At 55.7% G+C, this 14,293-nt stretch overlaps 1 protein-coding gene across 5 annotated transcripts in view; it reads left to right on the top strand.

Annotated features, from left to right (window-relative positions):
• The first annotated feature begins 4,248 nt into the window (after window positions 1-4,248).
• The window catches only part of KANSL1 (KAT8 regulatory NSL complex subunit 1), an 81,581-nt gene continuing 71,536 nt past the window's right edge, over window positions 4,249-14,293 (top strand). For 3 of the 5 annotated variants that reach the window (XM_068996284.1, XM_068996281.1, XM_068996285.1), the window contains exon 1: window positions 4,495-4,947. The gene's annotated coding sequence lies outside the window, so the exon portion shown is untranslated. Of the gene's footprint in view, window positions 4,266-4,494; window positions 4,948-12,350; window positions 12,475-14,293 lie in introns of those variants that run through there. The other 2 variants (XM_068996282.1, XM_068996283.1) reach the window with 2 other exon arrangements.

Here is a 14,293-nt window from a genome sequence, read left to right on the forward strand (position 1 = left end):
TTTCCCCGAGAATCTAGGGTCACATTTAGCCCATGCTGCTATTTTACGTTCTAAGGAGAAACACAAAATTAGTATTGGAATACTAAAATTTGGCTCTTTGAGGAAGGACAGAGAGGAGGAGGCCAAGCATGGAGGCACTGGCAGGCAGGTGAGAGCAAGTGTTCACTAATGAGAATTAGGGAACTGTCATTTTGTTACAACAAAACTATGGAAGAATGCAAAGTGTGGGTGTGGTGTTACTATTTGCATTGAAACAATGTAATTTGTCTTTTTTTTCCTTTTCTTGATTTTTTTTTTTTAATTTCAAAAATTGTACAGTCCTAGGGGAAAAAAAGTCTTTTCTGTTAATATATTTGCAATTCATGAAAGGATGTGGAAAATCCAAATAAATTACTTTTAAAAGCAGGCTTACCCCTGGGTGCTTTGGGTCAGGGGTGGGATTTGTCCTTCAGGAGTTGGGCAAGTGACAGAGGTTGGGAAAGGTTTAGGGACACCTTGGGGTTCTGTCCTGTGCTTCCCAGGTGGGCTGCAAGATCCTGGCTGGAATTTTGGGTGAGGTGGGAGATGTGACACTGGTGTGACACCAGGTGTAAGGATGTGGAGCTGACGAGGCCACGGAGCTGTTCCAGGGCTGGAGCCCCTCTGGGAGAGCTGGGAGTGCTCATCTGGAGAGGAGAAGGCTCCAGGGAGAGCTCAGAGCCCCTTGCAGGGACTGGGGACCAGGGATGGAGGGACAGGACAGAGGGTGCATGGCTTCCCACTGCCAGAGGGCAGGGATGGATGGGATAGTGGGGAGAAACCTTCCTGGTGAGGCCCTGGCACAGGCTGCCCAGAGAAGCTGTTGCTGCTCATCCTCACCTTCCATCCTCCAGTGACAGGATATTCAAGAAGTTTTTGGGTATAGAGCAGGTGAGTTTTATTTTCATTTTTTCCTGCTTTCCGTAGCAGGTCCCCACCCTGTGGCTGCAGCTGTTGTTGCTCAGCAGAGAAATTAATTATTAGTCTCTTATGCTTCCAGGCCTGGCGGAAAAGCTTTCCAGGAAGGCTCGTGGCTGTGCAGGAATTCCTCCTGCTGCATGTGGTCATCTTGGATTGAACCTTTTACCACTCGTTTTGCCCAACCTAATCCAGTAACTTTTGAGAGCCGAGTTTGGCTGTACAAGCAACACTGAGGTGAACCCTTTCCTAATTGCTTCCCCCTATTTTCTCCCATGGTTCTTTTACTCCTGGACATTTATTCCTGTGTCTCGTAGTGCAACTCTTGGTCACTGAGTTCCCGCCCCGCAGTGAGAGCTGAGTTGTTCTTCCTGTGTCTCCTTGCGGCCTTTCCGTGTGGGCTGGAATTGGGTGATGAAGCTGCACGGAGCTGGGCTCTGCCTAGTGGTGAACCCGGGCTTTGTTTGGGGCAGGCTGAGCTTTAGATGCCTCCAGAGAAAGGCAAAGCAGTGATGAAGTTGGATTTATCCATTGTTCTAGCGCTGAATTGCAGCTGTGTGATGAACACCAGGAGCTGTTTATGAATACCTGCATCTTAATGAGGTTTGCACTCTGTTCTGTTGCTCACCACTGACTTTGTTACTGCAACAGCATCTTATTTTCTGTCCCTCTGTCCAAGTCTGTGACTTTGTTTTGAGTGAGAGCTGGTCTGTGAGCAGGAGCTGCTTTTCATTTTTAATGGAGCAGAACAGGGTTTTTATAAGGCAGGGAGCCCTGTATTCCTGATCCTCGAGGGAGCAAGGTTTAAAATTCCATTAACACAGAAAAGAAAACTTTCCTTGCTTTTGCCAATCTTCTTTTCAAATCTGTGTTTGTGGAGCACCAGATTTCCCAGTTAGTTTGGGTCCAGCTGCTGTAGAACTGCTGGGAGATGTTCTTGGGTGAGCAGGGACAGGAGAGGACTCAGACCCTTCCCTGGACCCCCACAGCAAACGCCTCCCCAGCCTCTGTGTCCTTACCTCCAGCTGGGCAGTCATGGAGCAATTCCATGGATCAGCAATGCTGGACCAGAACAATCCATGCAGGAGGAAATGGGGCAGAGGAGAGGTGCCCAAATGCCCCTTCTATGGCTCTGGCTGCATTTCTGGTCCATCCATCAGTGTTTGGGGGTCCTGCCCCCTCCCCCCCCGTCATGTTCTGACCTGTTCTCATCTGGGACCTGCTCTCCTGGCCCAGACTGTTTTACTCAGCCTTAAAGGAGGGAAGGCTTTCAAAAATCCTGATGGTACCAAGAAGGGAAGTACCAGAAACAGTTTCAAAGATCAGTTCCATCCAAACTACTCCAGAAAACCACATCCAGAAAGGAGCCACGTGTTCCTTTCTTGAAATCTTTGTTAAGTTAAAAATCTCCCATTCCCAAATCCAGCACTTTGTGTCCACGTGTGTGAAACAACAGAAATCCTTTGTTGCCAGGACATTTGCGAAACGAGCTTAGGGAGAGAAGAGGATTAATAGCTACTTTCTGCCTCTTTTGGATTCTCCTGTGTCTCAACAGATTTAGGAAAGTCTCTGGCAGGTATTTCTCCTCAGTCCCATTGTGCTGGGTGAGCAGCTCATGCACTCAGTGCTTTTAGACACTTTGTCACCTGCAGAATAAGGTCATAGTCTGGATTTTCCTGGATAACCAGGAAAAACAACCTGATTGTTTCACCTTCCCTGGGCAAGGAGAGCAGGGACAGTGTCTGTGTGAGGACGGGGAATGCAGCTGCTCTGTGTGGGCCATCCTGATCCATCTCTGACAGTGTAATTGGAGCATCTCAAACATCTTTCCAAGTGCTGAAAGGGGCTTAGAAAAAAAGAGGGAGAGTAATGTCTTACACAGGCAGGTAGTGACATAACAAGAGAGGGAACCATGTTAACCTGAGAGAGATTCAGATTAGATGTTAGGAGGAAATTCTTTACTCAAGAGTTTGGCGAGGCCCTGGCATAGGTTGCCCAGAGAAGCTGTGGTTACTCCATCCCTGCAAGTGTCCAAGGCTGGACAGGGCTGGGAGCAACCTGGGATGGTGGAAATGTGTCCCTGCCCATGGGACGGAGTAGAACAAGATGGGCTTTGAGGTCCCTTCCTGCACAAACCATTCCATGATTCTGTGATCCTCTCCCCAGCTCCGCTGTCCCAAAGGGAAACAGCAACTCTCATTGCACAGGAGGACCAGCAGGCAGAAGTGAGGGAGCTCACCTGCTTTTTGGCCTGTGGGACAGGGAGCTGAGTCTTTTATTTGAATTAAACCTGTCCTGTGAGTGGGATAAGAACTAAAAGACAATTTTAAAAAAAGAGTGGCAGCAGAGGAAGAGCTTCATGGCCGTGCCCCACATCAGTGGGCAGGAGAAGCCATTGCAAGAGTCTTCTGTGTCTAGGAGCAGAAGATGACACTGGGGTGACCCTGACTTCGGCAGTGTGTGGCTCCCAAGGGACCGAGGGAGCTGCTGGTGAGTCCTGTGGGTTGGGTTCCTTGGGGACCACAGTACAGCTTGGGGACAGCCCGGCACGGCCACGGCTGTGAGGACACGGGGCAGCACTGCTGGCCCCGCCGCTGCCCCAGCGGCCCCTGTGGGACGGAGCCCTGGTGCCACCCGTGGGCCAGGGACCTGCGGCAGCGACGGGACACGGGCCCAGGGCCGCGCGGGGGACACGGGCCCTGCGTCACCTGTGGGACAGGGGCCTGGTGCCATCCGTGGGACAGGGCCCGGTGTCCCCGGCGGGACCGCAGCCCCCGTCCCCCGGGCCGGGGCTCGGTGTCCCGGCGGCACCTCCCGGTCCCCCGGCAGGTCCCTCCCCGCTGCGGGACCCGCGCCCCGCACGGGGCAGGAGTGGCCTGCGGCCCGCGGGACGCCCCGCGCGTCCCCCGGCTCCTGCCCCGGTGCCACCTGCGGGACACCGGCGCCCCGTGTGTCCGTCCCCCCCCCCCCCCGCCCGTCCTCCGCCCCGCACCCGGGGCCGCCCCCGCCGCCCCCCGCTCCCGCGGCCCGGCCGGACCCGCGGCTGCCCCGGGGGGCGGCGGCGCTCCCGGGACCCCCCATTAGGGCCCGTGCCGGGGGCGGGAGGGGTCCCGGGGCGGAGGGCGGCGGGCGGGGGGCGCGGGGGGGGGCGGCGCGGGGGGCGCGGGGCAGGGGCCGAGCGGCGGCACCGCATCAATCACCGCCCGCCCCGCCCCCCCGGCGCTGATTGACGCGCCCGCAGCCAATGGGGCGCGCCCATGCCCCGCGCCCAGCCAATGGGCGCGGGGGAGGGCGGAAGGTCCCCGCTTGAAGGCGGCGGAGCGGCGCAGGTAGAAGCGGGCGCGGTGCGGGCGGGGGGCACGGGGGGGGCCGCGCACGGCCCGGGGGTCGCCGCCCCCTTGTCCGCGGGCAGCGCCGGCCCCGGCCCCGCGGCCGCGCCGTTCCGCAACTTGGCTGCGGGGGCCGGGCCGCAGCGGGGCTGGGGGGGGGGGGGGGGAGGCGGGCGGCTCCTGCCGCCCGGGAGTTGGGGGTCGAGGGCAGGGTCGCAGTGGGCGCCGGGCCCGGGGCTGCGGGAGAGCTCCGCCGCGCTGCCCCGGGGGGCCGGGCCCGGCCGGCTCCGTGCAGAGCGGGGACCCCCCCCGCCCGCCGCCCCGCGCCTCCATTTTAGCCCGGGGAAGCGAGGCCGGGCCCAGGGGGCTTGGAGCAGGATCGGGGGTGGGGGGCGGCCCCCGCGCCCCCGGGCCGCGCTGCGAGCGCTGCCGGGCCCGGCCCCGCCGGCCCGCCCGGGGCGGGATGGAGGTAACGGTGGGAGGGGGTGGCAGGGCCCCCTTGTGACAGCCCTTTCTCTCTCCAGCTCCTGGATTTTCCTACCTCCTCGAGTAAATAAATAAGAAACTTCCATCCCGCCCGGCGTCGGCGGAGGCTGGTAGGATCCGGAGGCCGTCCCCGTGCCGCCGGCTGCCCACCTGGAGCGCAGGTGTGAGGATGGGCCTGGCCAAGATGCCCGGCAAGGTACGTCCCGTCTGCCCCGCTGGCCAGGGCGCCCGGGGCCCTCCGTCCCCAGCGCCGGCCGGGTCGGGTGTGCTTAGGTGCCTTGGCAGGTGCTGGGTTGGTTCCTGGCCGTGCAGGATGAGGCTGGAGCCCTGCACGTAGTTTCTTGGCTCATGCAGAACTTTAAAATGGAGGTTTGGGATTATGGCTGGAAGTGTGGATTCATCCCGTGTGTACAGGGTGTTTCTCTCTCCAAAGCCATTCCAATGCATGTAGTGAAGAGACGTGGAGGCACCTTTCGGGAGCACGTGTGTGTATTTACAGGTGAACCCTTGCGTGCAGCAGCATCAAGACATCAAGGCATGACTTGCCCAGAAAAAGAAAGATCTATTTTTTTTCCTCCCTTTGTTGTGTTCATACTTAAACTCCAGGTTTGCACCATAAGGTCTTTTTAATTTGCTGATATGATCTGGTTTATAGATGTATTTATAGTACCCAAAGAGTTTTGTGTACACCTGTCAGAGGGGTCTTGGCTTTGTCCTGTGAAAACCAAAGGTCTAAAGCTGGAGTTTCCTGCTCACATTTCCATCCCTCTGGTTTCCCCATGTGTGAGGCAGCCGTGGTGCTTCTGGGTCTGGAGTGGAGCCTGGCAGGGGTTTGCTGGTGCTTCTTTAGAAAAGTGACCTCTTGCCTTGCTAATGTTATTACACATTAAAATTGTGTCCTAAACACTCAGGTACAGGAATTGAATTCTGTGCAGCTGCATAAAACCTGAAGGGAATTGCTGAAGGGAAGGATATTTCCCTCTCTTCATAAATCTATGAGCCATAGCAACCTAACTGTAGGCCAATTATTGAGGCTGAGTTTAGACAAATTCTCTTGTAATGGGAAAACCAAAAATCTTATCTCAGTCCCTTCACACTGACCTTATACAAATCTGCTGTGGTATTTGATCTCCAGTTGGCCAACACAGTAGCAGAGCTCTGGGTCTTTGTACACAGAATAACAGTGAGTTGTTTTGTGGGCTTTAAAAAATGGAGTTAAAACTCCCTGTTGTGGGTTTTGGAGGTTATCACGAAATACCTTGGAAATCTGTGTTCCTACAGCTCCTGCTGACATGGGTGCGAATTCGGAGATAACTTCTCTGCAGACTGGTCTTTATTTCCAAAGTGCCACGTGCTGATGTGTTGGGGTTTGATGCGAGGCTGTGTGGAGCCGGTCACCCACGTAGGCACTGGGGTGTTAGCCCCATGAATGTCCCACCTAACAGGACATTTGTCCTGATCCCAAATGCCAGCTCCTAGGCTCATGCTGCAGCCTGGAAAACTTGGGAGGAGAAAACCCAGTAAAATTTAAGAGAGCTGCAGCCCTTGTGGGATGGGGAGATGGTGCTGGTTTGGTGTCCTGGCTGGGGAAGCTGTGGGAGGTGCCCCAGCTTTGGGAGGGCACTGCAGGGTGTCCCTGATGGAGCAGGGCAGGGAAGGGCATATGGGAGGATGACACTGGATCGTTTCTGCTTCCCATGAGCTGGAAGGAGCAGTGCCTGTGTGTGCTGGTGGGGCACAGAGGGAGTGTCCGGCCATTGCTGAGGGGCGTTTGCTTCTGGTGGTGAGGATCTTGCTGGATGTTGTTTTTTGGAGTGTGTTGAGTGTGTCACGAGTCGAATTGCTTTACAGCTCTGCTAGGACCTGAGGGCTGTTCTCACCGGTATCCCCCACTTGTGCTCAAGCTCTAGCACCTGGTATTGTCACAGTTTGCAATGTTTTATTGTCACAGAAGAGACCAACTCAATTATAGCCCTTAAGTTTTATAGAGCTCATTACCTGGAGCTCCTCAGAGGGGCGGGAGGTTTGTGGGAGCAGAGGAGCAGGAAGCCCTGCCTGGTCCTTCCCAGGGAAATGCAGCCTGTGCTGCTCCAGCCCTGGCTGCGCTGTGGTTGCAGAACGGGGACTCGTTGCCTTCTCCTTCCCGTTGCCATTTCCCTGTGGTTGCCTGGGCTCTGATCCTCCTGTGCTGGACTTGTCATAGGAAGTATTGTTAATAGGAGCAAGTAGAGACAGGACTTTTTCACCTCTCAGTTCTGATTTCTGGCTGTGCTGCCGAGGGCGTGAAGGCAGGTGGATCTGTCTGGGACTGAGGAATTTGCATGAAGCCCTGACATTCTGGGCTCAGACCTGCAGGTTGGGTTATCTCTGGAACAGAGGGTCTCAGAGCACAGCCCTGATCACAAGATGCTGAGTGACTCTTCACCAGGGACACAGGAATAAATAATCTAATATCCTGGTTATTAGCTATGATTCAGTCTGGTTAAGATGCTGCTCCAGTGTGGGATTAAACTGATTTATAAGCAGCTACCAATAGCATGGTAATCTTTCCCCCATGTCTGGAAATCCAAACAGCAATAGAATTGTTCCAAGTGCCCTACAGCAGAAATGGGAACTAATTCTTGTAGTGGATATGGGTAAAGTCACATAAAAAAGAGGACTGCAATGTGAATCAACAAACAGGGACTTTTAAAGTTGGTGTTAGTGTGGCAGGGGGTGTCCCCTCTCCCTCTAGGGCCAGCAGTGATGGGAGGCTGGATTTGGGAGTCTTGGGTTCACTGCTGACTCACACAGGGAGCGTGAGGTGCAGGATTTGGTGCAGATTGAATCTATGAAGATGTTCTGTGAGACTTAGTCATGGCTTGTGGATAAAGGAAAGTAGATCAAGACTTTCCAACTGGAAGAGGGAGAAAGGGTTGAGTTGTGCAGCAGGTATAAACCCAGCTTCCCTCTCAGCCTGTGCTGGTATCCAGCTATCAGTCCCCAGCTGGAGTAACAGCTTAAAAATTCAGGGTGGTTTATCGTGAGTGCTCAGCCAGACATGGTTCTTGGGAACTGCTTCTCTGTGCTCCCCAAGCTGGTACAAGTAGAAGTTCCCACCAGGACTCTGTGAAGCTGCTTCTTCTTCTGTGCAATGTGCTTTGGTCTGATGCAACAGCAGGGAGGATTTGAGAACTTTTTGGCACGATGGGACCAATGCCTTTGGCAGGGGCTCAAACACACTGGGGTGAAGTTTGTTACCTACGTGAAATAGTCCAACATTCCCTGGGCTCACATCCCTATGGAAGCCATGGAACTACATTTCACAGTGGAAAGTGTACATAGAAATCTTAATTAATTCAAAGTATCTTAATACTTGTTGTCACAGTAACAAAGCCCCTTGACTTCACAGTATTTTAAATAATTTTCCCCCTCACCTGGCTGTCCTTGAGTGACCTGGGTGACTTTGAGAGGTACCCATGGTCTGTGGAGTAACATACTCCAGTATGAAAACAAACAACAAGGGCTTGGAATGACAGGGAAAGGGAATGGCTTTAAACTAACAGAGAGTAGGTTTAGATTGGGTATTTGGAAGAAATTGTTCCCTGGGAGGGTGGGCAGGCCCTGGCACAGGGTGCCCAGAGCAGCTGTGGCTGCTCCTGGATCCCTGCAAGGGTCCAAGGCCAGGCTGGGACAGGGCTTGGAGCAGCCTGGGACAGTGGAAGGTGTCCCTGCCCATGGATGGTCTTGAAGGTCCCTTCCCACCCAAACCATTCTGGGATTCCATGTTGTCTTTGGAATTCTGAATGTCTGTATCAAATGGCTCCACCTAAATCATCAAGGGAGTTTCAGACAAGCAGTTGAACTTACACTGATCACTCAGCTCTTTGCGAGTAGCACATTCATTTCCTGTTCTTATCAAGCAAACTAAAACTCCACTGGTCCAGAAATCCCCCAAGGAAGATCCAGGTTTGTAGCTCGCCTTAGGATACATTAGTTGAACAGGTACCTGCCTCATCAGGGAGGGGTTGCTGAGTTCTACCAGCCTCTGTGCTGTTTGCCTTCATGTGCTTCTATTTTCTGCTTTTTAAGGACTTTGCCCTTTTTCTTTCCCATTTAGTGGGCATTTTCAGTGAGCTGCCTGGGACATGCTGTGTCTGTCGTAGCTAAGGAGGGCCTTCCTTGCCATCATTCTGGTGAAGAAGATTGTCAGGAGAGCAGTGATTACTGCAAAGATCTCTTGCCGCTACAGCTTATCCATATTTAGCTTTAAACCAGAAATGTTTTGCATCATCTGAAGCTTTTGGGGCCACTGACAGTTGAGTTCACTGCTTTTTGTTAGGGTGAAGTTGCAAATGAAGATGCAAAAGTTGTGGTTGTATCTGTAGGGAGTCTCATCACTTACTCAGTGTCCATCCACCTTTCCTGCATTCAGGATGTTTCCCAAACTGGAATAGCATGTTTTTAGGCTCAAAAGTCATAAATAATAGCACTTAAAAGTTATTTTATGTGCAGATGTGCATATACTTATTGTATAGAGACTTAAATTTCTGAGGCAGGTTCAATCAGAGCAAGTAATGAGGATGAATAGGTGGAAAGATGAGGTAACAATTAAGTGTGAGTAGCTGGGTACACAGTCCTCACCAGATACTGTGGTTTGAGTGTTCTGGATGCTCTGCAGAAGAGGACAATTCAAAGGATGATGCTGTAAAAATGGGGATTCACTGGGGAGAGCTGCTCTTGTTCACGTGGGGCATCTCAAGATCAGGAGCGTCCTGTGTGAGGGACAGGTGGCTGGTCCAGGAGTGGCCAGGTGACCAGCTGTGGCACAGTTTTGAGTGGGAAACTTGAGACTGGCAGGGCCATGGGAGGTACATGTCAGAGGCCAAAGTTGTGTTATTTTAGACTGCATGGCAATTTTTGCTATATCATCTCCAGATCAGGCTGGACGATGGAAGCTGCAGCTGTGTCTGTGCTGCAGGAAGATCCAGACCTGTACTGGAATGGAAGGTAGAAATCTGGGCTCTTGGCCTGTGCCTCAGCAAAAAATCCTGCACTGCAGAATGAAAAGATCAGAAACGTTATTGCACAGGAATTTCTTTTAACTTCCTCCACAACAGATTGTCCTCACTCTTCTGTTCCAGTACAAAACCACATTTGTTGCTACTTCTGCTTTCTGCTTCTGAGGAGATCAGGAGAAGTGTGAAGCTGCTGAATTCCTCGTGCAATTGTCTTTCAGAAATGGTAATTTTGTTACCCTTAAGAATAGATTGTGTTCACTGTGTGCCCCCTGTTCGCTGCTGCATGTGGGGCTGCTGATAACACACTGCCCTGCTGTCCTGCTTGGCACTGTTTCATCACTGACTGTTCAAGGTCTCTATGCTCATTTTTTTTTTTAAGGTACTGCATGAGAGTGCTGAGCCTGGGGTAACTGGTGAGTGGGGATGGAATGGCCATCAGGAAGGGGACAGCTGGGACTGCAAGGGACAGCACAGGAGCAGAACTGGTTGTCTGCAGCTCCCTGCTAGGGCATAAAAACCAGCATTGGTCTCACTGCTGTCCTTAGTTGGATATTTTTCTTGGAAAAACACTTAGGTATGAGCTACGTTTTGAGCATTTGTGTGGTCAGCAGAGACCTCTGGGGTGGCTCTGACTGCAAGCCCAGGTGGTCGCACACACCCTTAGAAAAATGATGAAATGTGAATTTCCTGACCCAAAAAACGCAGCTGTAATGACGGTGCCATGGTGTGATTTGTTAAGCAATATGTTGGATTTTAAAGAGCAATGGTAGTGTCTTAACTCTGTATCTCCAAATGCTTTTTAGAGGAAGGGAGCATTGCTCAGGCACGTGGTGGGATTCCTGTGCAGGGCTGGGAGTTGGACTCTGATCGTTATGGGTCCCTTCCAGCTCGGGGTGTTCTGCAACTGCTTGTGTGGTATTGTACCACCTTGTGTGGTGCTGGGATTGAAGCAAGAGGAGGAAATAAACTTGTCTGTGTGTGCTGCATAATCCAGGCCAGGATTGTCCATATGGAAAGAGGATTCCTGCTTACCTAACTCTGCAGTCGAGCAGGACAGGTTTTGTTTTTCTCTAAGTGCAGGAGCAGGTTCTCCTCTGTGACGGTGAACACAGCTGGCACTGCTGTACCTTTTTCCCTTTGCAGGCAAATGATGGTCTAAAGCACTTTCTTCTTGGCAGAGCTGCATTCCTGCTGTAGAGGCAGCAGAGCGGTGTTCTGGCTGAGAGAGATCCAGCCCCAAACTGCCGCCAGAGCAGGGAAGTGCCTTTGCCTGGCAGGAATTTGGAGCCGGGTTTGAGGCACTCCGAGAGTGCCGGGGGCAGGTGGAGGCGTGGGCTCTGTCTGTGCCGGGGGACAGTCAGTGTCACCCGCCTGCAAGTGGCCAAAGTGAAGGTCAAAGGGGTGACATGGTTTCTGCAGTCCCAAACGAATCCTTTCCTGCTCTTGGTGTGCGCTGCGTGACGGAGCTTGTGAGGAGGGGGAAGGATCCGGGGGCCAGTAGGAGGAACCCTCTTTGCCGGGCTGCAGACACGCTCCCGAGGCTGCCAGCCCTGCGTGTCCCCCGGACACCGTCCCAAAGCCCTGTTCGGAGCTGCGGGAGCAGGGAGAGCCCCGGCACCCGTGTTCCGCACGGACATCCCCGCGCCCGGCCGGGGCGCTGGGGGTCGTGGAGCCCTTGGGCAGATTTTCTGGGAATAAAGCTGGGGACTGTGGCAGGAGCGATGCTAGACGAGCCAGCAGGGAGCTGCCGGGGCTGCGGGTGGAGACGGGCGAGCGTGACGTGCGGTTTTGGGGGGAAACACTTAAACGGCGAAAGTTGGGTTTTTTTCATTTTTCCCGGGAGCGGGTTTGCGGTGGAAGAGCGGGCAGCGCTGTGCATTTTGGGCGGGAAACGGTTAAAACAAACAGAGGCGTTCCTGCAGCGCTGTGTCCTGCGTGTCCCCCGGCGCGGGGGCGGGCGGACTCCAACTCCCGCCGTGCCCCGCGCGCCGCCGCGGGCTCCCCCTGGCGGTGTCCGGCGGGGAGCGCAACCTTCCGCAACGGCGGGGCCGCGGCGGGCGGACAAAAGGCGGCGGGTCCGCCCCTCCCTCCCCTTGCCCTCCCTCCCTCCCTCCCCGGCGGCGGCGGCGGTGCCGGTGCCCGCCCCTCCCCTTCCCCTCCCCTTCCCCTCCCCTCCCGCACTGCAGCTCCTCCGCGCGGCCGCGGCGGGCGCTCGGCGGGGCCCCCCGGCTGCGGGCGGGCGCGGGTTGCGCTGCGCGGCGCGGCCGCCGGGGGCGCTGCGGCGGCGCCCCCCCGCCCCCCCGCCTCCTCCCCGTCCTCCTCCTCCTTCCCCCCGGTGCATTCTCCGGCTGACGGGAGGGGGAGGGCAGGGAAGGAGCCCGGCCGCCATTTTCGAGCCGCGCCGCCGCCGCGCTCGCCCGGAGCAGGGGGGGACCGGGCGCGCCGACGAGAAGCGCCGCAGCGCCCGCTCCGCCCCAGCGCTCCGACCCGGGGGCGGGGGGGCCCCGCTCCCCCCCTCCCCCCCCACCCCCAGCACTGCGGCCGCCGAGGGAGACGGGCGAGCCCATCCCCCGTTCCGCCGGGGCGGGCGGGGGGGGCGCCGGGGGTGGCGGCGCCGCGGCTGCCGCCCCTCGTCCCGGGGGGGCCCGCTTGGTTTGTTTGCGAACTGCGCCCGTTTCGCCGCGGCCGAGCCCGCCCGGACCGCGCTCGCCGCTCGTCACGTGGTAGGTGCCGCTCGCCCCGCGCCCGCCGCCCCGCGCCCGCCGCGCCTCCCCCGCCGCCCCTTTGTTAGAGCCGCCGCGCCCCGCCGGGCCCCGCCGCCGCCGCGCCCCAACTTCTCTGAGCCCCCCCTTCCCTGCCCTTCCCCTCCCCGGTGCGGCGGAAAGTGCGGGAGTCGCGGCGGGAGAGCCGCCCCGCACCCCCCCGCCCGCCGCCCCCGGTGCTGCGGCTCCCCGGGGCGGGGGGGGGGGGCGGCGCGGGCGGGGGGGCGGCGGCGCCACTTTAAATTGAAATTCCGTCCCCGGGGGTCCCGCAGGGTCGGGTCGGGGCCTCTCACGTGGCCGCTGCCCCCGGGGAGGGGAAGGGACGGGAGGGAGGGAGGAAGGGGGGGGGGGGGCACTATTCCCTAACCTGGTGGGAAAGGGGGGCTGGGGTGGGGGGGGCACACGCGAAGTTTTAAAAGTAAACAGAAAAAAAAAATTTAATTGCATAACCTCAAAGCTTGCAAAACGCGTGGAGGGAGCAGGTCCCGCGGCCCCAAATCCGCCTGGAAAATAGGAGCGGAGCGGTGCCGGTAATCCCGGTGGGCTGTCACCGGCGGGAGCCGTGTCACCGGGTGCTCTCCCTGCTCCCGGGGTGCACAATAGCGTTATTTTCCAGGTGGCTTCGAGCTCCAAAACCATTTCCCTCTGTTTACTTTCCAGCCGCGTATTTTGTATTTTATTTATTTCAAATCGCCCCTGCCGATCCAGAATAATTTACCCCAAAACAAGCTGGAAGAGTCGGGCTATCCTGAAATGTTTTCTGTGATCCCTACGCGTGTTTACTTCCATCACGGGATTAGCATCTTCTAGTGCTTGATTACAGAGAAATTTCCATCATTTGGGGTATAAATGGGAGTCATGTAGGAGGAAAAATAAAGCAGCTAAATATATTGGGAACTAAAGTTATTTTCTCCCCAAAAATCAGACCCACCTTCCAAACCGAGGTGTCATCTCTCCTCTCCTTAAATTTGTGTCCAGGTGGAGCGGAAGGCAGGCACTCCATAGATTTTGGTCCCTGTTATGTAAAATGCACTTGAATGACAAACTGTAGTTTTCCATGAAACCGGTCAGGATATGGGAGGAACTGCAGGTTTTTTATTTGTTTTGACTGACCATTATATTTTGAACTGGTTTGGGGCACGGCCGTGTTGATGGTTACATCATGTCATGTGTTGTGTACAGGGTGCTTTGTGCCTCTAAAAATAAGGTGAGGAAAAAGCCCGTTTTCTCCGGGGTGGGAAAGTCGGGGAGGACTCCGGTGCGGGTCGGTCCCGCTGCCTGCGGGGGCTAAAACGTTCTGGGGGTGGTTGAGGTGTGACGCGTGGCTGTGTGTGCCACCGAACCTCTGCCGTGGCTGGCAGTCCAGGCATCTGGTTGTGTACCAGCGTTTTCTCTTTAAAACCATATTTGTCCTTTTTATAGCCTTTGTTTTCATGGAGGAACCTCTGATGCTCTTCCCTGCTTCAGCGTATCCTCTTGGATTTCCATTCCGGCACGGGAACAGCGATGCTGTTCAAGCTGATTATATATATATTTTTTTTTTTTTCTTTAATTGAGAAGTCAGCAGCCTTTTAAATCTGCGAAGGGGGCGGTGGAACAGAGTGGGACCGGGGGCAGCGAAGGAGAGCCTGGGGAAACCCCGGGTTGGTGCTGGGACCGGCTCGGAGCTCGGTTTCCCTGCCGAGGTGCCGGCCTCCGCCCGCCCCCGCACGCCTGATATGGGCGGCCTGGCTTTTGGCGCGGGAGGCATGGGGATGGTGTGTTTTTCCCTGTAGCCACA

This window comes from Aphelocoma coerulescens, chromosome 27, assembly GCF_041296385.1.
Source record: "Aphelocoma coerulescens isolate FSJ_1873_10779 chromosome 27, UR_Acoe_1.0, whole genome shotgun sequence".
NCBI classification, from domain to species: domain Eukaryota; kingdom Metazoa; phylum Chordata; class Aves; order Passeriformes; family Corvidae; genus Aphelocoma; species Aphelocoma coerulescens.